The sequence below is a fragment of the Rhinopithecus bieti genome, unplaced genomic scaffold (genome assembly GCF_001698545.2).
Source record: "Rhinopithecus bieti isolate Rb0 unplaced genomic scaffold, ASM169854v2 scaffold_18353, whole genome shotgun sequence".
NCBI lineage: Eukaryota > Metazoa > Chordata > Mammalia > Primates > Cercopithecidae > Rhinopithecus > Rhinopithecus bieti.
The window spans coordinates 1609741-1636702 of NW_016809465.1; the positions used below are offsets into that span (position 1 = coordinate 1609741).

The window sequence follows — 26962 nt, forward strand, 5'->3', positions numbered from 1 at the left end:
AAAAAAAAAAAAAAAAAAAAAAAAAAAAAAAGAAAAATTAACTTCGGAATTAAGACAGAGGAATTATCAAAATAGTTTAGAAATATACTTTTTTACTTTTTCAATCATGTTTCAATTACATTTAATGATGATTTATAGGTTTAAGGAGTATAGAAATATTTGAAGACTGATTGCATATTAATCATCCACTAATATTTCCCCAGTTGATCTCAGCCAAAGAAAACCATAAAGCCAAAGAACTACTTGGAAAAAAATATTTTGGTTTGTGCAAAACTTTAAAACAAAGACATACTTTAAAATTTACTATTTTAACAAGCGGAACCTAACAAAATACATCATTCAAACAGTTACGCATTATACTCTGCTTATGAGTGGGATGGAGTAGTAGATCAGAATTTCTGTTGAAAACTAATAGAAAAGCAGAATAAAATACCAAATCATTTGTTTCAATATAGCTGAGAAGGCTATGGAGAGGGTATAACTCCCTCATCAAAGTGAGTTGACTTTGACAAGGGCATCTTCTGGGGGCATCTGCTAATTGTAGGCATGGGGAAGAGTGTGAGCATCTCAACATTTCACTGAAGGAGGGTCATTGGTGGGTAATGTTGAAACCTGTACAGCTTTGGGCAAATATGTGGGGAGCCTCAAGCACACAGCTCTTTTACCACTCAGAAAAGAATGCCAATTTCTGGGCATACATGGGGCAGGATGGCAAAGTGGAAAGCCTCTGAAAGGAAGATAAATTTTTTGCAGTCTTACAAGACAGGGACCCACAGGAGAAAGGGCTTTGGAGAAACACCACACTTTCAGCTGAAACTCTTGAGAACCAGGGTAGACCAGAGGTAGACTTTCTTGAGAGTTGCAACTCAGCCTCAATACGAAACAGTCCCTGATTAAATTAAGATAAAGTGCCATGTTTTCTGCCTACTGAAAGGAAGGATACATCCATTATGGCGGAAGATACATCATGGGGATTTTCTATAATTTTCTACACACACTCTTCAGCACTTAATGGAAAATCATTAAGTATGCAAAAATAAAACATCTCAAGATAACAGTAGAAAACCAAATGAAAAGTAGACACTAGAAACCTACCCATGGCAGATCAAGCTATTAGAGCTAGGCAAGGAATTTTAAAACAACTCTAATTAATGTATTTATGACAAGAGAGTGAGAAATGATAAAGAACTTTACCAGAGTATTAGACTCTATAAAAAGAATAACAAATTCTAGAGTTGAGAAATACACTATCGGAAATGTACTCATTAGATGTATTAAACAACACATCAGATACAGCAGAAAACAGATCTAGTAAACTCAAGAAACAGCAATAGAATATATCTAAATTTAAGCAGAAAAGTAAAATAATGAAAAACATTATTTAAAAAACCTTTGGAGACATGTGAAACATAGTGAAAAGGTCTTAAAAGAGTATAGTTGGAGCCTTAGAAGGAACACAGAGAATGAAGCAAAAGCAAAAGAGAATTCCAGGAGGAATTGAGCAGTACTAGTAAAAGTAAATATGTGAGAATATACACATAGAAGTAAATACTGACTGCTGTTACGTGACTGCATAAGACAATAATAAAAATATCTCCACAGGATTTAAAACCTAGGCAAAACTAAAAAGAATGACAACAATGATGCAAAAGATGGGAGAGGGTAAACAGAGTTAAAGTATTCTAATGTTATAAAATTATTGGGGGTTTGGTAAAAATAATTATTTGTATTAGATTGAAAGAAGTCAGGGATTCATGTTGTAATTTCTAAGGTAAAATCTGGGAAATATGAAATATAAACTAATATATAATTAACAAGTTAACATAAAAAATAAAATATTTTTGAATTAACCCCAAAAAGGTGAGAAATAAAGGGGACCAAATAAAAAACAGATAGCAATGTGGTAGACATAAACCAAAATCTATCAGCAATTACTTCAGATTTAATAGAACTAAATATTCTAATTTGGAGACCAAGATGATCTCCCAGGAAAAAATTACTAACCCTGCGCGGGTGCAGTGGCTCACACCTGTAATCTCAGCACCTTGGGAGGCTGAGGTGGGTGGATCACTTGAGGTCAGGAGTTTGAAACCAGCCCGGCCAATATGGCGAAATCCCCTCTCTACTAAAACTACAAAAATTAGCCAAGCATAGTGGTGCATGCCTATAATCCCAGCTACTCGGGAGGCTGAGGTAGGAGAATCTCTTGAAGCTGGGAGGCGGAGGCTGCAGTGAGCCAAGATCACATCGGTGCACTCCAGCCTGGGTGACAGAGCGAGATTCTGTCTCAAAAAAAAAAAAAAAAAAAAAAGAATTACTAACCCCAACTCTATAGTGCTTAGAAAAGATACACCTTAAGTATGAGAACACAGAGAAGTTGAAAATGAAACCATGAAGAAAGATAGAGCATGCAAACATCAACCAAGATAAGGGATGGCTAACTAATAACCAAAGTGGACTTTATGGAAAGAAGCATTACTAGAAATACAGAAGGTATGTTAGTTATTAATTTATTGTTCCTCAGCTCCAAACCTACCCATTACTCTGTATAGTGATACTGGAACTGAAATCTGCAGACTACATTTTTATTTTTCCAGCTGGTTGAAAGTTAGGCTCTGCCAATAGAGGGTACTGGAGAAACACTGCAAAGCTGAAAGAGGAAGAAGGGACATTTCCTTCTTGGAATTTTCTGGTTCTGCCAGCAGCAAATGCTTCTGTTTGTAGGGGGTCTAGGCAGCCTTTACAGGTGCGGTGGTGGCCTGCAGAGTCAGTGCATTCTTTTGTCAAATTTCTTCGTCACCACAGCCATGTTTCTTTCCTAGTTCTGAGATAAGCAAACCCTATCTCAGTGACTTCCCCCGGCCACACTGTCTCCTCAGAGATCTGAATCTTAGCCTTGCAGGATCTCCTCTGAGCTCCCAAGTTACTTACTTGTTTATGTCCCCTCATCCCTAAGGATGCGACAGGGAACTATACAAGGAGAAGATAGAACAATTTAAATCTGTCTTCAGTGAATAACACGGCATTTAAGTACATAAAATATAAAAATTGATGAATAAAAGGAGAAATTGACAAATCTCCAATTACAGTGGGAAATTGTAACACACCTCTGTCAATGGCTGATGGAATTTCAGACAAAAAAATACAGAAAGGAAAAAGGAAAGAAAACTTGCAAGAACCTAGGAGATCTGTGTAACATAAGCCACAAACTTGATTTAATAGACAGATATCAAATCCTGCAACAAAGAACATCAGAATGTACATTCTTTTCAAGTGCACCTGAAACTTTTACCAAAATTGACCATAGCTCACTCATAAGTCAAGCCACAACAAATTTCACATTTTATATGGACATAAAAAGGGCCAAGAATAGCCATGTTAATCTTGAAGAAGAACAAAGCTGACAGACTTGTCCAGATATTGAGAATTACTATAAATAAAACTGTAATAAGGAAGGCAGCATGGCTTTGATGCAAGGATAAATTACACCACCTAAAAAGAAGAAAAAGTCCGGTAGCAGACCTACATATAAATGTTCATTTAATTTATGACAAGAGTTACCCTGGCATGCAATGGGGGTGCTGTGGCTTAAGCATGTCCCCTAAAAGTTCATGTGTTGGAAGCCTGATTTTCACCTTGATGCAGCAGTGTGGGGAGGTGAGGTCTAGTGGGAGGTGTCTGAGTCATGAATAGATTAATGCTGAGTGAGCGAGGGAGTAAGTTCTTGTGATCCCAGCTACTCAGGAGGCTGAGGCAGGAGAATCACTTGAACCCGGGAGGTGGAGGTTGCAATGAGCTAAGACTGGACCACTGCACTCTGGCCTGGGTGACAGAGCAAGACTGTCACCCAGAAAAAAGAAAAAAGAAAAAGCCATTGTAAAGCAAGTCTGCCTCTCATATTTGGTCTTCCTTTTGCATGTCTGCTTCCTCTTTGCTTCTTTGCCACGTGGTAATGCAGCATGAGTTCCTCACAAGAAACAGCAGATGCTGGTGCCATGTTTCCTGGACTTTTCAGCCTCCAGAATTGTAAGCCAAATAAACTTCTTTTTAAAATAAATTACCCAGTCTCAGGTATTCTTCTATAGCAACAGAAAACAGAATAAGTCAAAAACTAGAATGATGGCTTTTAAATAAATGAGGCTGGCCTAAATCTAATGCAGCAAATAAATTTTGCTACCTATCTTACATAATGCACAAAAATCAATTCCAAACGCATTGCAAAAGTAAATGTTAAAAAAAACAACATTAATGCTTTTAAAAGAAAATGGATGATTTTATGACTTGGATAGGCAAGGATTTCTTGAACAGAACGTAAAAATAATAAATTGGATTACATTATATGTAACAATTTTTGTTCATCAAAACAAAACACATCTTTAAAAATGAAATGACAATTCATGGAATAAAAGAAAATATCTGTAGTACATATATTTGATGTGGACTTGTATCCAGAATCCATAAAGGACTTTTTTTTTTTTTTTTTTTTTNCCGGTGCAGTTTTGGTACTGAGAACTGAAAGGCTGCTGTCACAAATGTCTAACAATGTGGAAGTGGCTTTGGAATTGGGCATTGGGTAGCGTGTGGAGGAGAATCGATGTGCATGTTAGAAAGATCTCAGGTCACTCTGAAGAGATTGTTGGTAGAAACATAGATTTTTTGTTTGTTTGTTTTTTTTTTTTGAGACAGAGTCTCGCTGTATGGCCCAGGCTGGAGTGCAGTGGCGCGATCTCGGCTCACTGCAAGCTCCGTCTCCTGGGTTCACGTCATTCTCCCACCTCAGCCTCCGAGTAGCTGGGACTACAGGCGTGCACCACCACCCCGGCTAATTTTTTGTATTTTAGTAGAGATGGGGTTTCACCGTGTTAGCCAGGATGGTCTCGATCTCCTGACCTCGTGATCCACCCACCTCGGCCCCCCAAAGTGATGGGATTACAGGCTTGAGCCACCACGCCCGGCCCCATAAAGGACTTCTATGAAAGAAGACAGAAGAAAAAGACCCAGTAGAGAAATGGACTAAACATTTTAATAGACATATCACAAAAGACGATCTCCAAATGGTCAGTAAATTCGTGAAAGAGTTATTAACTCCCATTAGTCATCAATGGAATGCAAAGTGAAACCACAGGTTGATACCACAACAAATCCACCAGAAGGCTAAAATTAAGAAGACAGACAATACCTAGTATTGGCAAGTATATGGCATAAGTGGATCTTTTACACAAAGCAGATATAAATGTAAGATGGTACAACCAATTTGGAAAGCTGTTTGAGAGCATCTGCTTCCTCCTATACTCTGTACTGGCAGATTTTTTTCCTATATACCCAGCAGAAATGCATACTAGAATGTTCACAGTAGCACTATTCACAACAACCTAATAACATAATAACATTGAAAACATTCCAAATGCCCATGAATCATAGAAAAGATAAAAATATTGTGGTATATTTACACAATGGAAAAATATTATTAGCAGTGAGAATAAAGGAACTACAACTATAAGCAACCACATGGAAGAATCTCACAAATAAAACATGGAGTCAAAGAAGCCAGATACAAAGGAATACATATTATATGATTCATTTAAATAAAGATCAAATTTAGGCAAAACTAATTTGTGGTGTTAGATGTCAGATTTGTGGTTGCCCTTGAGATGGTGAGTGGTTACTACAATGGAACAGGGGCGGCTCCTGGACTTACTGGTACCATCATTTCTGGATCTGAGAACTGGTTACACCAATGTGTTCATTTGATTAAATCTGTCTTCATTTGTGCCTTTTACCAAATGTATGTTATGTATTGATGGAAAGTTTACAGTAAGAAAATCACAGGTCAAGACAGCTTGAAATTTTACATACAAAGACTCTGAGTTTACCTGAGGCAAGTTTTCCCTAAACACATGGCCCCTACTCCCTTACCTACTATCTTTGCATGGTCTAAGAATATGAGCAAGAAGGCAGGGTACGGATTTGATAGTTAGGAGGTGTTTTCTTCAAAATTCTCCAGGAGGGTAAAACCACACAAAACAAATGAAATGCAGTTCATGTTAGTGACTTGGAAATTATCAGACTGTGTGTATGGTAGATAGACTGAAAGAGATTCCCTGATTACATTTCTGAAGGTTCTAAAAACCAGGGCAAACTGCACTGGACATGTAGCAGTTGCTCGCTTTCATTGTCATAATTATTATTTTTTTTACTTTTATTTTTATGCTATCTTTTAAAATAATTCTTTATTTTATTACTTGTGGGGACTTAGTAGGTATATATATTTATGGAGTAGACGGGATGTTTTGCCACAGGGATGCAATGTGTAAAAATCATGTCATGGAGAATGAGGTATCCATCCCCTCAAGGATTTATCCTTTGTGTTACAAACAATCCAATTATCCTCTTTTAGTTATTTTTAAATGTACAGTTAAATTATTATTGACTGTAGTCACCCTCTTGTGCTGTCAGATACTAGGTCTTCTTTATTCATTAATTTGAACTATTTTATCATACCCATTATTGTCATAATTTTTTAAATTTAGCTATGGCACAGGGAGGAATAAAACCTCTGTGCTTGCTTTCTCATGACCCAAACTCCCTGCAGTTGTTTGTTATCTTAATTGGACAATAGGGTGACCTAACGACCAGACCAATGACCTCAGGTTCAGCCTTACCTCAGTCAACACCCAGTCCTAGGAGAAGGTGGGAAGAAGAAGGGTCTCAAGAGAGGCCAGTGGGAACCAGCGAAGACAATGATTCAAGACCCCTTCTCTTTGCAGCCACCAAGTAGATGAATAAGCTTTCCCTGTCCTCTCTCTTGAGAAGGAGGGAAAAATGGTGACCACTTGAGAGGAAAAAATGTACCCAAAGAACCCATTTAAAAACACTACTGAATTGTATTTGATGAGAAAGTTTAAATAATCCCTCTCTACATTCCCACATTTCAACATTAGTAGAAATAGGGCCTAAAGAGCTCGCCTGATGAGTTCTGCTATCAAAATAAATCTGCCTCTGCCATCACTGTACATCTAAATCAGCCTTATGCCAGTTTAGGGCAACACCACCAGGTGGGAATGTCCCAGAAAGAAGCAGCACTCTCAAGCCTAGAGGAAGAGATGAATCAGTCTCTGAGGGATTCTTTTCAAATGGCACCTCCTTCCCATTATATCCCAACCCCATCCCATTGTCTTGAAGGAATATTGTGAATGTGAAAGATCTGGAAGAATAAAAAATATTGCCAATTAGGGTGGTAGAAAGATAGGTGGAGAACAGAAATGATCACCTGCTACTGAAAGATAAGAAAGAACAAAATCAGATGACTATGATGTTAGACAAATTCTATAACAACAGACAGAGTCACAGAAAGGTCCACGGAAGGCAGGATCTTTGGGAGGAAAACAGGAAAAGAAATAGCAGCCGCAGAAGAGAAAGCTTCTACGAACACTAGAACTTCCTCATTTTCTACATGCATAAGTGGTGTCAATTTTAATGTATTTCAAGTCTTTTCTTTCAATCTGGTAATGACTCTCATGTTTAACATGATGCCCCACTGTTAACTACATCAGTAAATATAAAGGGTGAGGAAATTAACTGAGAGACTGGAACTTTTGAAAGCCTTTAATTAAGCCTTGGCCCCAATACCTAAGAAGGTTCAGATGCCTTCTATGTGTTTATTCCTCCATTATCTCCTTCTCTGAGGGGGATCCCATGGACTCTCAACACACACATACACACACACACACACACACACACAGAGAGAGAGAGAGACACACACACACACACATCTCCCTAAAGAAGAGACCAGATGTACTATGTTTGGGAATGTATGTTAGAGAGGACTATTGCAATCCTTTCTTTCTTCACCTTAAACTTAGGTTTCCAAATGTCTGTTCAACAGGAATGAGAAGTGATTTATATCATGTTTTTGCTCCTTACATCTTCAAGTTAACAAAATTGAGCTGATTTCTTTTTTTTTTTTTTTTTTGAAACGGAGTCTTGCTCTGTCACCCAAGCTGGAGTGCACTGGCCAGATCTCAGCTCACTGCAAGCTCCGCCTCCCGGGTTCACGCCATTCTCCTGCTTCAGCCTCCCGAGTAGCTGGGACTACAGGCGCCCGCCACCTCGCCCGGCTAGTTTTTTTTTTTTGTATTTTTTAGTAGAGACGGGGTTTCACCGTGTTAGCCAGGATGGTCTGGATCTCCTGACCTTGTGATCCGCCCGCCTCGGCCTCCCAAAGTGCTGGGATTACAGGCTTGAGCCACCGCGCCCGGCCTGAGCTGATTTCTAACAAGCTAAATGCACACTTTTTTTCTTGGTGTTGGCGGACGGGGGGCGGGGAGGTGGATGGGTGATAATGCAATGTCTTCTCAAGCTATAACTTCGGTGATCATTCAAGACAGCATTGAATTCTTCTGCCTGAGTTATGCTGGCTAATAGGAATTTAATTGAGAACCGGTGAGAAAGCACTGAAGCATTCATGCATGTGAAATCAGACGAACACCCACAATGTGGAATTTCCTAAGGAAAGTTACTCTGGCAGAGAAATACAGACCAGGTTGAGTGCCAGTAACTTTTAAGCTAACACGTGGAGCTATCTTCCTAATAAGTAACGAGCTAACGGTCCTTGAAGAAAAGTGAGGCCAATATTTTCAACTGGGTATTTTCAAACATTTTAAAAACATCAGCTCAGAGTTATATACAATTCCCTTCCTCTGTAAGATATTCATCTTCCTTAACTTTGATTCCATAAAATAAAGCTTATTTTTGAAAGGCACATGCAGAACTTATTTAGGTAAATCTAAAATAAACAGCAAGACAGAAAACTAATTTATCTATGAAAAGAAATTGAAATCAGGAGCTGATTTCTATTCAGTAATTATAATACAAGTCTTCCTGAAACATTTCCTTTTAAATGGCCTACTTAAAACCATGTCAGTTTTCCACTTCTCATGCAATTCTAGATGACAGTGTGACTTCAGCTACAGTTTCTACTCATAAAGGTTAAAGAGACGCTTTCTAACACCTATCCTGTGTCAAATCAACTCAATTACCTTTCAAAGTTGCCTAAATCGTGAAATATTAGTGGTTCAAATACATGAATTCTGCACATTTCAGGATAGATGTACATAGGTGTACATAAATGTATATTACATCATAGAGTATGTAAATACATTTACTTCTGGAGGCTTTCTAAAATGTAAAGCTAAAGCTGAATCTTTACCTTCCATTAATTTTACAATAATTTTCCTCATTATATAGAGAATTGGAATTCTGATATCAGTCATAGCCATTGGGTTCTGTTTTCTTATTTATAAAATGGAGTTAATGTCTTCCTCACGTAATTGCTGAGAAGAGTAATATAGGAAGATTGCCTGGAAATAGTAAACGCTCAAAAAATGTTAACTATTGTTCTATCATTATCATCGTTTTTGTTATTGCTGTTATTATTGTTCAGCAATTTTTTAAAAAATTAGACAATTAGAAAAATGCTCTATTAGACAGATGGCTCATGCTCATTCATTGTGTATATTTTGAGATTTAGCTAGAGGTATGATAAATTATAGTCTTTATTTTTCTATCTTCAAGCTAGACTGCTGTAATATTTTATTTTATAACATCCCTAAAAAAACTCAGAAGCTCTTCGTGAGTGCAAAATGTTACAACTTGAATGTTACTTTCCAAGAAGATGACTCAATATATTCTACACTAGTTGAAAGACAATACTCCAGGCTTTCTGATGTAAAAGGATTTAAAAACCCTTGAGCATATGGTGTTTGCATTGCTTTTGTTACTATGGCCTACAATTGTTGGGGTACCTATTCATTTATTTCAAAATGATGTGTCACATAAAAGGAATAACAACAACAAAAAAACAACTTGCAGCCAAATTCTACGTAGAGGAATGTAGCTTCAGTCACTGTGCATCTTAATTAGAAAAAACAGCTGGGTGCGGTGGCTCACGCCTGTAATTCCAGCACTTTGGGATGCTGAGGCAGGAAGATCGATGGAGGTCAGGAGTTTGAGACCAGCCTGGCCAACATGGCAAAATCCCGTCTTTACTAAAAATACAAAATTAGCTGGGTGTGGTGGCACATGCCAGTAATCCCAGCTACTCAGGAGGCTGGGGAGGAGAATAGCTTGAACCCAGGAGGTGGAGGCTGCAGTGAGCCAAGATGGTACCACTGCACTCCAACCTGGGCGACAGAACAAGACTCTGTCTCAAAAACAAACAACAACAGTAAACTCCTGGAGTAAGGATTAACTGTGGGTTTATGCCTGGAGATCATTTTAAGGTTCTGTGTCTCACAGTTCATGCTCATTTATTGCTTTCTTTTAAGTTATAATCAATTTCCAAGGTGCTGGTTTCACTGCTCAGAAGATGAACAACTTAATGAACTTAGGGTAGTTTGTATTATAATACTGTTAGTACATTAAATTTAATCATAAAGGGTTAAACAAAACCACTTACGATACAAAGTTTTCATGCATTTATTTCCAACTAAGGCTTACTAAAATGGTAAACACTTCCCTGGTGCTTCAAAAACAGAGACCTTTACCGACACTTATTAACATTTAATGGGTAATAAATGCAAATTTTAAACAAACTTTGAACCTATTTTTAATTGTTCACGCTGACTAACCTTTGAATGGCAAGGTCCTTGTGAAAGACATTCAGTCATTCATTTGCTCATTCATACATCAAACATTTCAGAGCATGCATTTTATGCCAGGTGTGATGTTAGCATACAGAAATGATGACATGGTCTATGTCTTACAGGGAGCTTGGATTGTTTCTCTCCCTAATATCCTACTCCTTGACATTCAATGTCCTCAATCCACAGTAATATTATGGCTTAAGGAGACGACAACCCATATCACAAATGATAAAATGTGAACTCCGAATTAGGAGTCATCAAATCCCACTTGATTAGAAGAAGATGTCCTCAAATTATACACTTTATTAGGGAATATATGTTAGAATAAAGCAAAACAAAACAAAAAATCTGTTATTGGGAAACCAAGTGCGATCTCAGTCTTTACTTTCTCACCAGAGTAGAGAAGGATAGGGTGAGCCTGTGCAGCAGACAGGGAACCACTTTGGAACTACCTGTCTTCTAACTGCCTGCAGGAGATGATTTCTTGGTTACTTACTAGTGCTTTTTATAAGCAACATTCCTCATTCCTCAGATGGGCAGGAAGAAAGGAGCTCCTGTTTTCCCAACTTAGTCCAGCTTCACCTGAGGGTCATCTCCCTTCCTTCCCACCCAGCCACTGAACGAGAAAGGCTTTAACTGGGCAGACCTGAGTGATTCTCCTCCTACCTAAGCAGTTGTGGCTCAGCCCCGCGGAGACGGGGCGAGGCTCTGGACTCCTCCTAGCCACAGCATCTGCCAACACCGGGCTCCCAACGTCCCACTGCGAGGCCTGGTCAGGCTGCGTGCTCGCGGTGACGCCCGGACTTGAAACGTCCCGTGCCACGCGGCCCATGGCGCCCACAAGTGGCGCGGGTCACTGGCACCTCCCTAGTCTTTCTTCTTGAGTTGCACCTGATGTTTCCAATAATAAAAACAAGGTTATTTACATTTTTCCGTTCAGATTCTAAAAGCAATATGATCATTAAAATAATTTGGAAGATACAGAAAGATGTACATAAAATAAAAATTATTTGTATTCTAAAGAGAAGCACGAAGAACATTTTAACGTATATCTTTGCAGTTTCTTCACTATGAATAGATTTTTAAAAAAATCATACCATTCTGTCTCTTTCACACAAAACTACACAGATACAATATAGACTTTACACATACATTTTTATAAAGTTTTGTATTTGTTCTCTTTTAAAGAAAATAATTTTAAACATTTTACTCTAAAACCGTTTATGAGATCTCATAAGCTCCTACCTATGTATATTTTAGAGTAAAATATGTGATATATTATGTAGAATATATAAATGTATATTATATATCAAATATGTAATAATATATATTATATTATACTAACGTTATATGTTATATAATACTATTATATAACATGTTATGTTATATATATAATTATGTATGTTTAAACATAAATATGCTTTACCTTCCATGCATTTTAGGCAGCACATTATTGACACATTTGAAGAAATCTATGTACCGCTAAGGACTGCATCTTCCTCCTAGCCACTGTTTTGGCTTGTCTGACAAACATCCCTTGCTTTCCTTTATAGCTTAACAAATCATACATGTATCACTTTTTATTGAAATATGACGTATGTCCAGAAAAATGAATAAACTGAAGTGTGTTCAATAAATTATCACAATGTGAACACATCAGAATAACCACCACCCCAATAAAAAAACCAATTCTTAGCACCCCAGAAACCCCTTCTAATTTCCATTCCTTTTCATTCACCATAGATAGTGACTCTTGTGGTTTCTAATACCACAGTTTAGTTTTGTCTGTTTTGAGCATAATAAAATAGTCCAGTTATGGTTTTACTACTCTATACTGCCATTGATTATAGTAGTATAATCAATCTTTTACAAAGTACACTAAATATGATGACTAAATTTCGCTTCTTGGGGAAAAAGTTTGTCTTCTTCACACTTTCCCACCGTCACTCTCTCCTACCTTTCTGCAAAAAATGAGGAAACTACGTTTCAAGGTAAGGTGTAAGGATCGATTGAGATGAGGTGCATGAAGCCTCTGCTGTGTGATAACAGACTTTTCAGTCCCTCTGCAGTAGTCATATTCTCCCTACTATCTCACCTCAGCCACTATCCCTGATGTATCTCCAACCTGCCTTCAAACCTTTGCTTCCTTAAAAAGCTTTTTTAACCTAGTAAACAGTTCTGCAAGTTTTGATTGTAAGTGCCACACAATCAAGATTTAAACACTACTGCCACCCGTAAAAATAACACTATGTCTCTGTAGTCAACTCTGTGGACCATTTCCAGACCCTGGCATCTACTGATGTGTTTTTTGTCCCTTTAGTGTTATCTTTTCCAAAGGTCAAATAAATGGAATTATATAGCATGCAGCCTTTTGAATCAGATGTCTTTCATTCAGCATATTACATATGAGATTCACATTGCTGTGGTGTTTGTCAGGAGTTCAGTCCTGTTTATTGCTGAGTAATGTTCTATTTGTGTGCATATACCACAGTTTATCAGTTCACCAGTTGAGGAATATTTGGCGGTCATTAAATAAAGCTTCTATAAATATTTGTATATATATGTTTGTGTAAATTTAAGTTTTACTTTACTTAAATACCTAGGGATCAGATTGCTGGGCCATATGGGGTTTAACTTCAAAAGAAACAGCCAAATTATTTTCCAAAATTTCTGTACCATTTTGCTTTCCCACCAGCAATACATGAGATTTCCAGTTACTCTCACATCCTCACCAGCACTTGGTATTGTCAGATTTTTTTTCATTTAAAAAATAATATTTCCTTTGGGTATCTCCTTGTGGTTTTAATTTGCATTTCCCTAATAACTAATGACATTGAATATATTTTCATGTGCTTATTTGCCATTTGTATCTTCTTTGGTTAAGTGTCTGGTCCAATCTTTGCTCATTTTATAATAAATGGATTGTTTTCCTACTTAGTTTTGTGACTTCTTTTATTCTAAATATAAGCCCTTTATCAGATTTGTGTTTTAAATGTTTTTCCAGTCTGTGCTTGTCTCTTTATTCTCTTAGCCATATCTTTCAAGGAGTAGAAGGTCTTAACTCTGATAAATTTCATTTACCTTTTTTATGACTTGTGTCTTTGATTTTATGTTTAAGAAATCTTTTCCTAACCCCAAGTCACAAAGATTTTTCTACTAAGTTTTCATTTAAGAGCTTCCTAGTTTTTAGGTTTTACATTTAGGATATGATCATTTATGACATAATTTTGTGTGGGGTGCAAGTTATGAGTTAAGGTTAATTTATTTTGCAAGTAGAGGTCCAATTGTTTCTGTACCATTTGTTGAAAAGACCATCCTTTTCCATTGAATGGCCTTTGTACCTTTGTTGAAAAATCAATGCATGAGTCTATTTCTGTACTCTCTAGTCTGTTCTATTGATCTATATGTTTGCTTTTTCTTCAATATCACACTGTTCTGGTTGCTATAGCTTTATAAAGTTCTAATTTCAGATAGTGCATATCCTTCCACTTTGTTCTTCTTTTCCAAAACTATTTTGTATATTCTATTTTCTTTGCTTTTCCATGTAAATTCTAGAATTAGCTTGTTGATTTTTATCGAAAATGTCTTGTTACAGTTTTGATTGGAATTGTTGAAATCTATAGAACAATTTAGGAAAAACTGACATTTCAGCAAATGAGTCTTCCAGTCCATTATCACTGCATACAGGCATATGTCAGAGATACTGTGGGTTTGGTTCCAGACCACTACAATAAAGTCAATATTGCAATAAAGTGAGTCACATAAAGGTTTTGGTTTCCCAAAACCAAAACTACACATAAAATTATTTTACACTGTACTGTAGTCTATTAAGTGTGCAATAGAATTATGTCTTAAAAAATGCATTCCTTATTTAAAAATACATTATCGCTAAAAAATGCTGACAATCATTTGAGATTTCAGTGAGTTACAATCTTATTGCTGATTTAGAGTCTTGCCTCAAAGCTAATGGCTACTGATTGATCAGGATGGTGATTGCTGATGGTTGAGGTGACTGTGGCAATTTCTTAAAATATGACAGTGAAGTTTTCTGCATTGATTTTTTTTTTCAGAGAAGATTTCTCTGCAGCATGTGATGCTGTTTGATAGTATTTTACCCACAGTAGAACTATTTCAAAATTGGAGTCAATCCTCTCACACTCTGCAGCTGCTTTTATCAAATAAGTTTATGGAATATTCAAAGTCTTTTGTTGTCCTTTCAACAATGTTCAAAGCATCTTCCCTAGAAGGAGACTCTGTCTCAAGAAACTACTTTCTTTGCTCATCCATAAGAAGCACCTCCATATCCATTCAAGTTTTATCACGGGATTCCAGCAATTCAGTCACATCTTCAAGTTCTACTTCCAATTCTAGATCTCTTTCTGTTTCTAACATATCTGCAGTTGTCCACTGAAGTCCTGAACCCCTGAAAGTCATCAGTGAGAGTTGGAATCAATTTCTTCCAAACCCCTGTTAATGTTGATATTTTGGCCTCCTCCCATGAATTGCAAATATTCCTAATGGCACCTAGAATAGTCAATTGTTTCCAGAAGGTTTTCAATTTAGTTTGTCCAGGTCCACCAGGGGAATCACTATCTATGGCAGCTATAGCCTTATAAAATGTACTTCTTTAATAGTAAGACTGGAAAATCTAAATGACTTCCTGATCCAGAATGGATATTGTGTTAGCAGGCATGAAAACAACATTAATCTCCTTGTACATTCCCATCAGAGCTCTTGGGTGACTAGGTGCATTGTCAATGAGCAGTAATATCTCAAAAGAATTATATTTTTCTGAGCAGTAGACTTAAAATGTTTAACAAAGCATGTTGTAAACACATGTGCTATCATTCAGGCTTAGGTTTTCCATTTTTAGAGCACAAGCAGAGTGGATGTAGTATAATTCTTAAGGGTTGAAATTTTCTAGGGAATTTTCACAGTGGTAACTGAGAACTTGGTTTCAATTTAAAGTCACCAGCTCTATTAGCCCTTAACAGGACAGTCAGCTTGTCCTTGGAAGCTTTGAAGCCAGGCATTGACTTCTCCTCTCTGGTTATAAAAGTTCTAGATGACATCTTCTAATAGAAGGCTATATGTATACATTGAAAATCTCTTGTTTAATGTTGCCACCTTCATTAATGATCTTAGCTAGATCTTCTGGATAACTGGGTGCAGCTCGTACAGCACTTGCTGCCTCATCTTGTGCTTTTATGCTATGGAGATGGTTTCTTTCCTTCAATCTCATGAGCCAACCTCTGCTAGGTTCCAATTTTTCTTCTTTAGCTTCTTCACCTCTCTCAGGCTTCATAGAATTAAAGAGGTTTAGTAGGGCCTTGGCCCTGGGTTAGGTTTTTGGCTTAAGGGACCATTGCAGCTGTCTTGATCTTCCTTCTACATCACTAAAATTTCTCCATATCAATAATCAGACTGTTTCATTTTCTTATCATTGATGTGTTCCTTTGCATTCACAACTTGGTCTGCTGTTTGGTACGATGTTACCTAAATTTCAGCCTATCTCAGTTTTCAACTTGCCTTTTTCACTAAGCTAAGTCACTTATAGTTTTTGATTTAAAAAAAATGAGAGATCTGAGAGAGGGTGGAGCAAGATGGCAAAATAGAAAGCTCCATCAATCATGACCCTACAAGGACATCAAGTTAACAACTGTCAACACGGAAAAAACACCTTCAAAAAAACCAAAAATTAGGTGAACACTCATAGCACCTGGTTTTAACTTCATATCGCTGAAACAGACACTGAAGAGATTTTAAAAAATAGTCCCGAACCATCGACACTGCCCCTCTCCTACCCCGCACAGCTGTGTGGTGCAGAGAGCTGATTTCTGGGTGCTGGGAGAGGGAGAACACAGCAATTGTGACACAGTGAGCTCAGTGCTGTCCTGTTAGAGCAGAAAGGAAAACCAGGAAAACCAGATCACACTCAGCTGATGTCTGCCCATGGAGGGAGCATTGAAACTAGCCCTAGCCAGAGAGGAATCACTGATCTCAGTAGTAGTCCAAACTTGAGCAACTGCAAACCTCACCACTGAGGGCTACAGCACTCTGTGTCTCTACGTAAACTTGAAAAGCAGTCTATGCCATAAGAACCACAGCTCTTAGGTGAGTTCTAGTGCTGAACTAGGCTTAGAACAGTGGACTGAGGGGGCACACAACATACTAACACACCAGCTGGGGCAGCCAAGGGAGTGCCAGCATCTCCCCTCCTCTAACTTCAGGCTGCACAGCTCACAGATCCAAAAGAGACCCCTATCTTTCACTTGAGGAGAGGAAAGAGAAGAGTGGGGAGGACTGTGTCTTATATCCAGGATACCAGCCAAGCCACAGCAGGATAGGGTGCCAGTCAGAGTTGTGAGGCCCTCTTTAGAGGCCCGAGGTTTCAGACAAAGTTTCTAGACACATCCCAGGAAAGAAGGAAACCCACTGCATTGAAGGAAAGGACCCATGGTAACATTCATCATCTGCTAACTGAAGAGCCTTTGGGCCCTTTCTGCTCTTCCCTACCCTTCCCAAAGGCACAGGAGCCTCGCCCCATAGACACAACCAGCCCAGACTGCAAAGAGTACTCCCAGACTACTGCAAATGTTCCCTTCAGGCCCAAGTCTCTTAAGTCAGCTCATCAGATTTTTTCCTGGCCTGAGACTCCCCATTCAGGGCACTGAGCTCCCCTGTGGCCCAGGGAAGGTCCAGAAATACCATCCAAGAATCAAGTCTCAGAATCAGGGACCCTAAGAGCCTGCTTATTGTTGTAACCCCTTGTGGCTATGCTGGTACCTAAGGTTCAAGACAAAGCCCCCTTTACTTTCCCTCTGCTTTTCTCAAGCAGAAGGAGTTTTGTCCTGCAGCCACAATAGCTGGTAATGTGCAGAGTCTCACCTGAAGCCAGCAAGTCTCAGAAATGCTAAAGGGAGTACTTCAGTCTGAAAAAATGACATTAATGAGCAATAAATAATCACCTGAAGGCATTTACAAAACTCACTGGTAACAGTAAGTACACAGAAAAACACAGAATGTTATAACATTGTAACTCTGATGTATATTCTAGTCTTATCCTAAGTAGAAAGACTAAATGATAAGCCAATTAAAAATAATTATAACAACTTTTAAGACATAGTCAATACAATAAGATATAAGCATAAATAAAAAAAGCTTAAAAGTAGTGGATTAAGTTGAGGCATAGAGTTTTTATTAGTGTTCTTTTTTGGTTGTTTATGCAAACACTGTTAAGTTGTTATCAGATTAAAATAATAGGTTATAAGATAGTATTTGCAAGCATCATGGTAACCTTAAACCAAAGAAACATACAATGCATACACAAAGAATAAAAAGCAAGATACTAAATTATATCATTGGAGAAAATTATCTTCACTAGAAAAAGACAGGAATGAAAGAAAGAAAGAAGACTAAATTCTTAAATCAAAAGACGTAGACAGGCTGAGTGAATGAAAAAACAAAACCCCTTGATCTGTTGCCTGTAAGAAACACACTTCACCTATAAAGACACTCACAGGTTGAAAATAATGGGACGGAAAAAGATAATCTATGCCAATGAAAATCAGAAAAGAGTAGGTGTCACTACACTTACGTAAGACTATTCAAGACAAAAACTGTAAGACAAGACAAAGCAGGTCACCATATAATAATGACAGGGGCATTTTAGCAAGAGGATATAACAATTTTAAATATATATACCCAACACTGGAGCACCCCTACATATAAAGGAAATGTTATTAGAGAGAATTAGGCCGTGATACAATAAGAGCTGGGGACTTCAACATCCCACTTTGAGCATCAGATAGATCTTCTAGACAGAACATAGCAAAGAAACATCAGACTTAATCTGCACTCTAGACAAAATAGATCTAATAGATATTTACAGAACATTTCATCCAAGAGCTACAGAATACACATTCTTTTTGTCAGCACACAGAACATTCTCAAAGATAGGCCGTATGTTGGGAGGCAAGACAAGTCTTAAAACATTCAAAAAAGTTGAAATTATAGCAAGCATCTTCTCTGACCACAATGAAATAAAACTAGAAAATAATAACAAGATGAATCTTGGAGACTATACAAACACATAGAAAATAAACAGTATGCTCCTGAATGACCAGTGGGTCAATGAAGATATTAAGAAGAAAATTTACAAATTTCTTGAAACAAATGATAATGGAAAAACAAAATACCAAATGCCTCTGATAAATATGGATGCAAAACGTTTGGAATAAAGAAAAAGCAGTACTCAGAGGGAAGTTTATAGCTATAAATGCCTAAATTGAAAGAAGGAAAAACTTCAAATAAACAATCAAATGATGCATCTTAAAGAATTAGAAGAGCAAGAGTAAACCAAACCCAAAATTAACAGAAGAAAAATAATAAAGAGCAGAAATAAATGAAACTGAAATGAAAATACCCCAAAAGATTAAAGAAACAAAAAGTTAGTTATTTAAAGAGTTCAACGACATTGACAAACCTTTAGCCAAACTAAAAAGAAAAAAAGAGAGAGAGAGAGAAGATCCCAATAAATAAAATCAGAAATGAAAAAAGACACATTACAATAGATACTGCAGAAATTCCAAGGATTGTTAGTGGCTACTATGAGCAACTATATGCCAACAACATTGAAAAATTAGAAGAAATAGACAAATTCCTAGATACATACAACTACTAAGATTGAATCAGGAAGAAATCCAAACCTGAACAGACCAATAACAACAAGATTGAAGGCGTAATCAAAAGTATCTCAGTAAAGAAAAGCCTGGAACACAGCCTCACTGTGTTAATTCAACCAAGCATTTAAAGAAGCAATAATACCAAATGCTACTCAAACTATTCTGAAAAATAGAGGAGGAACTACTTTCAAACTCATTCTATGAAACCAGGATTACCCTAATACCAAAAGCAGACAAAGACACATGAAAAAAAAAAAAAAAAAAAAAAAAAAANCATAATCTACCAAGATTCAACTATAAGGAAATACAAAACCTGAACACATCAGTAACAAGTAAAAAGACCAAAGCTGTAATAAAATGTCTCCCAGCAACGAGAAGCTCAGGACCCGATGGCTTCACTGATGAATTCTACCAAACATTTAAAGAAGAACACCAATCCTACTCAAACTATTCAGAAAAACAAAACAAAACAAAAATACTTCCAAACTCATTCTATGAGGCCAGTATTATTCTGAAACCAAAACCAGATAAAGACACATCAAAAAAGAAAACTACAGGCCAATATTTCTGATGAATATTGATGCAAAAATCCTCAACAAAATACTACCAATCCAAATTCAGCCATACTTTAGAAAGATCATTCATTATGACAAGTGGGATTTATCCCTTGGATGCAAGGATGACCCAACATACACAAATCAATCAGTGTGATACATCATATCAATAGAATGAAGGATAAAAACTGTATGATCATTTCAATTGATGCTGAAAATGCATTTGATAAAACTCAACATCCCTTCATTATCCCCTCAAAAAAACTGGGGAGAGAAGGAAAATACCTTGACATAATAAAAGCCATATACAACAGACCCAGAGCTAGTATCATACTGAAAGCCTTTCTCTGAAGATCTGGAACATGACAAGGATGTCTATTGTCACCACTGTTACTCAACATAGTGAATAGAAGTCCTAGCTAGAGCAATCAGATAAGAGAAAGATATAAAGGGCATCCAAATTGGATGAGGAAGTAGTCAAATTATCCTTGTTTGAAGGTGATGCAATCTTATATTTAGAAAAACCTAAAGACTCCACAAGATAAAGATTAGAACTGATAAACAAATTCAGTAAAGTTGCAGAATACAAAATCAACATATAATCAGTAGCATTTATATATATATACCAACAGTGAACAATGTGAAAAAGAAATTTAAAAAGTAATTCCATTTATAATAGCCACACATAAAATTAAATACCTGGGAATTAAACAAAGAAGTGAAAGATCTCTGTAATGAAAGTTATAAAACACTGATGAAGGAAATTAAAGAGAACATCAAAAAAAAAAAAAAAAAAAAAGGAAAACTTTCCATGTACATGAATTGGAAGAACCAATATTGTTAAAATGTTCACAGTACCCAAAGCAATCTTCAGATTCAGTGCAATCCCTATCCAAACACCAATGACATTCTTCACAGAAATAGCAAAAAAACTATCCTAAAATGTGTAAGGAACCACAAAAGACCCAGAACAGCCAAAGCTATCCTAAGCAAAAGTAACAAAACTGGAAGAATCACATTACCTGGCTTTAAATTATACTACAAAGCTGTAGTAACCAGCTTGCATAAAACTACTAGCATAAAAACAGACATTTAGACCAATGGAACATAGTAGAGAAGCCAGAAATAAATTCACACACCTACAGTGAACTGATTTTTGACAAAGGTACCAAAAAAGAGGACAGTATGGGGAATGGACAGCAGTCTCTTCAATAAATGGTTCTGGGAAAACTAGATATCCATATGCAAAAGACTGAAACTAGACTCATATCTCTTGCCATGTACAAAAATGAAATCAAAATGAATTAAAGACTTAAATTGAAGACCTCAAACTATGAAACTCCTACAAGAAAACAATGGGGAAAATCTCCAGGATATTGGTCTGGGCAAAGACTTCTTGAGCAATACCCAACAAACACAGGCAATCAAAGCTAACACGGACAAATGGGATCACATCAAATTAAAAATCTTCTGCATAGTAAAGGACACAATCAACAAAGTGAAGAGACAACCCACAGAGTGGGAGAAAATATTTGCAAACTATTCATCTGACAAAGGATTAATAACCAGAATATATAAGGAGTTCAAACAACTCTACAGGAAAAAAAAAATCAAATAATCCTGTCAAAAATGGGCAAAATATTTGAATAGGCATTTATCAAAAGAAGACATACAAACGGAAAACAGGCATATGAAAGGTGCTTAGCATTACTGATCATCAGAGAAATACAAATCAAAACTACAATGAAATGTCATCTCACTCTAGTTGATATGGCTTATATCCAAAAGCAAGGCAATAAAAAATAGCAAATTGAGAAAAGGAACCCTTGTACACTGTTCATGGGAATGTAAATTAGTACAATCTCTATGAAGAACAGCTTGGAGGTTCCTCAAAAAACTAAAAATAGAGCTACCATATAATCCAGCAATTCCACTGCTGGGTATATACCCAAAAGAAAGCAAATCAATATACTGAAAAGATATCTGCACTCCTATGTTTGTTGCAGCACTATTGACAATAGCTAAGATTTGGAAGCAACCTAAGTGTCCATCAACAGATGAATGGATAAAGAAAATGTGGCACATAAACACAATGGAGTACTATTCAGCCATAAAGACGAATGAGATCCAGTCATTTGGAACAACATGAATGGAATTGGAGGTCATTATGTAAAGCGAAATAAGCCAGGTACAGAAAGACAAACATTGCTCTCACTTATTTGTGGGATCTAAAAATCAAATCAATTGAACTCATGGACACAGGGAGTAGAAGGGTGGTTACCGGAGGTTGGGAAGGGTCATAGGGGTTTGGGGGGGATGTGGGCATGGTTAATGGGTACAAAAAGTAGAAATAATGAATAAGACCTACTATTTAATAGCACAATAAGGTGAATATAGCCAATAATAATTAAAGAATGTAATTAGATTGATTGTAACTCACAGGATGAATGCCTGAGGGGATGGGTACCCCATTCTGCATGATGTGCTTATTTCATATTGCATACCTTATCAAACCATGTCATGCACCACACAAATATATACACCTACTATGCACCCATAAAATTAAAATTTTAAAATAAAATAAAGTAAGAGATCTGGGATTCTTTTTTTCACTGGGACACGTTAGAGGCCACTGTCAGGTTATTATTTGGCCTAATTTCAATATGTTTTGTCTCAAGCAATAGGGAAGCCTGAAGAGAGGGAGAGGGATAGGGTAACGGCTGGTCGATGGAGCAGTCAGAACACACACAACCATTTATCGATTAAGTTCACCGTCTTATAGGGATGCAGTTAGTGGCACCCTAAAACAATGACAAAAGTAGCAACAAAAATTGCTGACCATATATTGCGATAATAGATAATAATAATGAAAGAGTTAAAATATTGCAAGAATTACCAAAATTTAACACAAAGACATGAAGCAAGCACATGCTATTGGAAAAATGGCACCTATAGACTTGCTTGAGGATTTGTAAATTTGTAAAAAATTCAGTGTCTGTGACGAAATGCTATTGAACAAAACATAATAAGAGGATACGTGTTTGTATTTATGTGTTTAATTAGACCTTTGATTTTTGTAGTTTTGAGTATGCAGCCTTTGTACATATTTAATAAGATTTATTTCTAAACACTTCATGTTTTGGTGCTTTTGTAAATTTTGCTCTTTAAAAAATTTTTATTTCCACATATTCACTGCTATTATATAGAAGTGTAGCTAATTTTTATATATTGATGTTATATTCTGTGATCTTGCAAGACTCAGTTCTAGGTATCTTTTTTTAAAAGAAGATTCTTGGAATTTTCTGCATAGGCAATCATGTTATCTGTGCATAGAGCTAATTTCATTTCCCCTTTTCCAATCTGTATACCTTATATTTGTTTTCCTTGCCAAAATCCATAGTATGATGTCAAATAGAAGAGATGAGAGCAGACATTCTTGGCTTATTCTACATTTTAAGGTGAAAGTTTCAGTCTTTCACCGTTAAGTATGATGTTAGTTGTAGGTTTATTGTAGATTCTCTTTATCAAGTTGAGGAAGTTTCCCCTCTATTCCTTTTTTTTTCTGAGAGTTTTTATCATGATTGGGTGTTAGAGTTTGTCTAAAGCTTTTTCTGCACCAATTGATACGATTACATGATTTTCTTCTTTTAGTTATAAATACGATGTACTATATTGGTTGATTTTTTAATTTTGACCCAGCCTTTTATTCTCGGGATAAACCCACCTTTAACGGATATTCAGGATTTTATTTCCTTTTGAGCTATTTTTTATTAAATTATTTTCTAGTATTTTTGACATTACTTACATTAAAAATCTGTTTTTTATTATGTTATTTTTATCTTTTAATCTTTACCATATTTGTAATTCAATTGTCTTTTCATTCCTAATATTTTTTTCACTCTTTTTTCCTTCGTAAATTCTGCCAGATAGTTGTTTTATTTTCTATTTTATTAGTCTTGAAAGACTCACCTTGCTATTTTATTTATTTCTCCTTTTATTTCTATTCCTTCCTTCTAATTCTTCACCCATTATTTTGACTATTTTTATTTTCCAATATAAATATAATTTAAGATTATAAATTTCCCTCTTAGTACTGGTTTAGCTACATATATGAATGTAGACATGTAGTACTACAATTACTCAATTATAAGTATTTTCTTATTTTCATTGCGATTTCTTACTTGGAGGAATGTTTTTAAGTTCTTAACATACTGGCTTTTTAAAATAAAAGCTTTCAACTATTGACATCTGACTTAATTTCATTTTGTTTAATGCAGTGGTCTTTAAAGTTTGGTTCCAGAACTAGCAGAAACAAGATTACCTGGTGTGAATTAAATTATGTTCCCCCAAAATATATGCTGGAGTCCTAACCTCAGGTACCTGTGAATGCATGGACCTTATTTGGAAACTGGTCTTTAGTATAATCAAATTAATGCCATACTTGATTAGAATAGGCCCTAATTCAATATGACTAATATAATTATAAGAAGAGAAGAGACACAGAGGCACATAAGGACGATACCATGTGATGATAGAGGCAGAGACTGGAGTAATTGGAATTTTTTTTTTCTTTTTTTCTGAGAGTTTCACTCTGTTGCTCAGACTGGTGTGGAGTGGCATAATCACAGCTCACTGCAGCCTTGACATCCTAGCTCAAGCAATTCTCCCATCTCGGTCTCCTGAGTAGCTGGGACTATAGGTACGGAAAACCATGCTCAACTATTTTTTGTATTTTTTGTAGAGACAGGGTTTTGCCATGTTGCCCAGGCTGGTCTCGAGCTCCTGGACTCAAGAGATCTGCCCACTTCTACTTCCCAAAGTGCTGGTATTATAGGGATTAGCCACCACACCCAGCTTACTGATGTGTTAAAAGCCAAGGGATGCCAAGGATTGCTGGCAATACCAGAAGCTAAGAGAAGGGCATTTAACAGATTCCCCTATAACCTTTAGACAGAGCATTCCCAACACCTTGATTTCAAACTTCTAACCTCCAGAATGTGAGAAAATATATTTCTGTTGTTTCCTGTCTGTTGTTTTCAGCCACCCAGTTTGTGATATTTTGTTAAGGGCAGTCCTAGGGAACCAATACAATTGAAAACCTGTTAAAAAAGCAAATTCTTGGCCTCAATTCCAGACCTACCATATCAGAATCTTTGTGGGTGGGGTGGAGTACTTTGGATTTTAACACAAGTCTTTCATGTTATTTTAATGAATGCAAATTTGAGAACCACTGAGTTAGAGAATGTGGTCAACAGGATACCAGTCCTTTGAAATTTATTAAGATTCAATTTATAGTATAATACAGGGTTAATTTTTGCAAAGGTTTCATATATGTCTAAAATGTGCATTTCACAGTTACTCAGTGTAGAATTCTATATACGCCCATTAAATCAAGCTTGTTAATTGTGTTATTCAAATCTTCTGTATCATTAATAATATTTTTGATTCTGCTTAATCTACCAATCACAGAGATACATTAAAATCTTCTACTATGATAACAGAATTATAGAATTATGTATTTGTTCTTGTAGTTCTGCCATTTTAATATATTTCTACAAACATACACATAACATATAATGTTATTAGGTACATGCATATTTAGAATTCTTTCTTCCTATGGCATTTATCTGGACAAGGTGAAAGTAAATTTTTGATTTGGGGTGTCAGGTCACATATACAGAGTGAACTCCATTTTTAAGTCTGCCTAAACGTAGGCTTATGATTAGGAATACACAAGAAAATTTCCTTCCTTCCTTCCTTCCTTCCTTCCTTCCTTCCTTCCTTCCTTCCTTCCTTCCTTCCTTCCTTCCTTCTTCCTTCCTTCTCTCCTTTCCTCATTTCTTTCTATTCTTGCTGAGACAGTAAATCTCTCCATTAGTTTTATTTGAAAGGTACCTTTATATTGGAATCAGTCTCTGGAAATAGTATCCTTTAGGTAAGGCAGAAGTCTGTTGTCTACCTGTGATCCCTGCTAGCACTCCAGGCTTTGTCTCTTGACTTTAGCATCTGTGGCTTAGTAGAACACAGTCTCTAGACACAGTAGCAAGTACCCAGGAAAATGGTAAGTTCAAGTGCTCACCCACCTCAGTGGACAGCCTGCTATGCTTGAGTCCTTTGGGTTAACATGAGTGAATGGAGGTCCTTAAGTCAACGTTTGAGCTAAATCTCAGGGCTATCACAGGAATTCCTTCAGGGTCCTTTAATATCTCTCGAGCCCCCACATATGGCAGAAACTGTGCTGACTTCTTTTCGATTTAATTATATCACTGCAGTAATTGAGTGAAAAAACTGAGGTTCTACTACTATTATATTACCACTGAAGAAAATGAGGCTTAGAGTCCGCAAATAATGTGTTCAAGTAATTGAATGGGGATTTTGAAATTGTTTCTTCCTACTTAAGAGATTCCTGCTTTTGATAGTCTTGAGTGGACAATTTTCCCTCTGTCTCCACAGATCAAGTAGTTGAAGTTTTGTTAGGTATGGAGTCTATATATTTGAGACTCAGAAGAGGAGTTGCAAAACTGGACAACAAGGAAGCAAGTAAGTAGTTGCTGCAGAGTGCAAAACTTTTACATGAAATTTGCTCTTATACTCTATACGTAATGATAGGAAAATGAGCCCCATAGGAGATGACAGCACTGTGTATGGCCATGCAGGTTGTACATACTCAAGGGGGAGTCGTCCACATCCAGTATGGTGTGAATGGCATCTTTGGGAATTGTGCAGAGCTACACTGGCATAATCAGATGCAGTAACTTCTTCGTATTGATTTAATTTTTATAATCACAAGTAGTTTTCAGACACAAGTCAGTATAAACTAGAAATAGAATAAATGATGTCAGAATGAAAACCTTCTGAACTTGCTTTGATTCTAATCATCAAAACAATTAATACAATAATGTAATGCATCAAGGGTCAGTGTCCCAGAAAGCATGAAATAATATTAGGGACAAGAAGTTTAAAGCAAGAGAGTGCCTATAAAAATACAGGTGCAACACTCTATGTTGGTGTGTATAAGTACCTCTCATGCAGCAAAAAAAGAGGAAGACATCTCATTACAAATGCCAGGCAAATACAGTAC

At 36.6% G+C, this 26962-nt stretch overlaps 1 protein-coding gene across 1 annotated transcript in view; it reads right to left on the reverse strand.

The window, feature by feature from the left end:
* The window catches only part of SPATA16 (spermatogenesis associated 16), a 264944-nt gene extending 253515 nt beyond the window's left edge, over window positions 1-11429 (reverse strand). Inside the window, exon 1 of the mRNA XM_017889485.1 lies at window positions 11310-11429. The gene's annotated coding sequence lies outside the window, so the exon portion shown is untranslated. The remainder of the gene's footprint in view (window positions 1-11309) is intronic.
* Between the last annotated feature and the right edge of the window lie 15533 nt (window positions 11430-26962).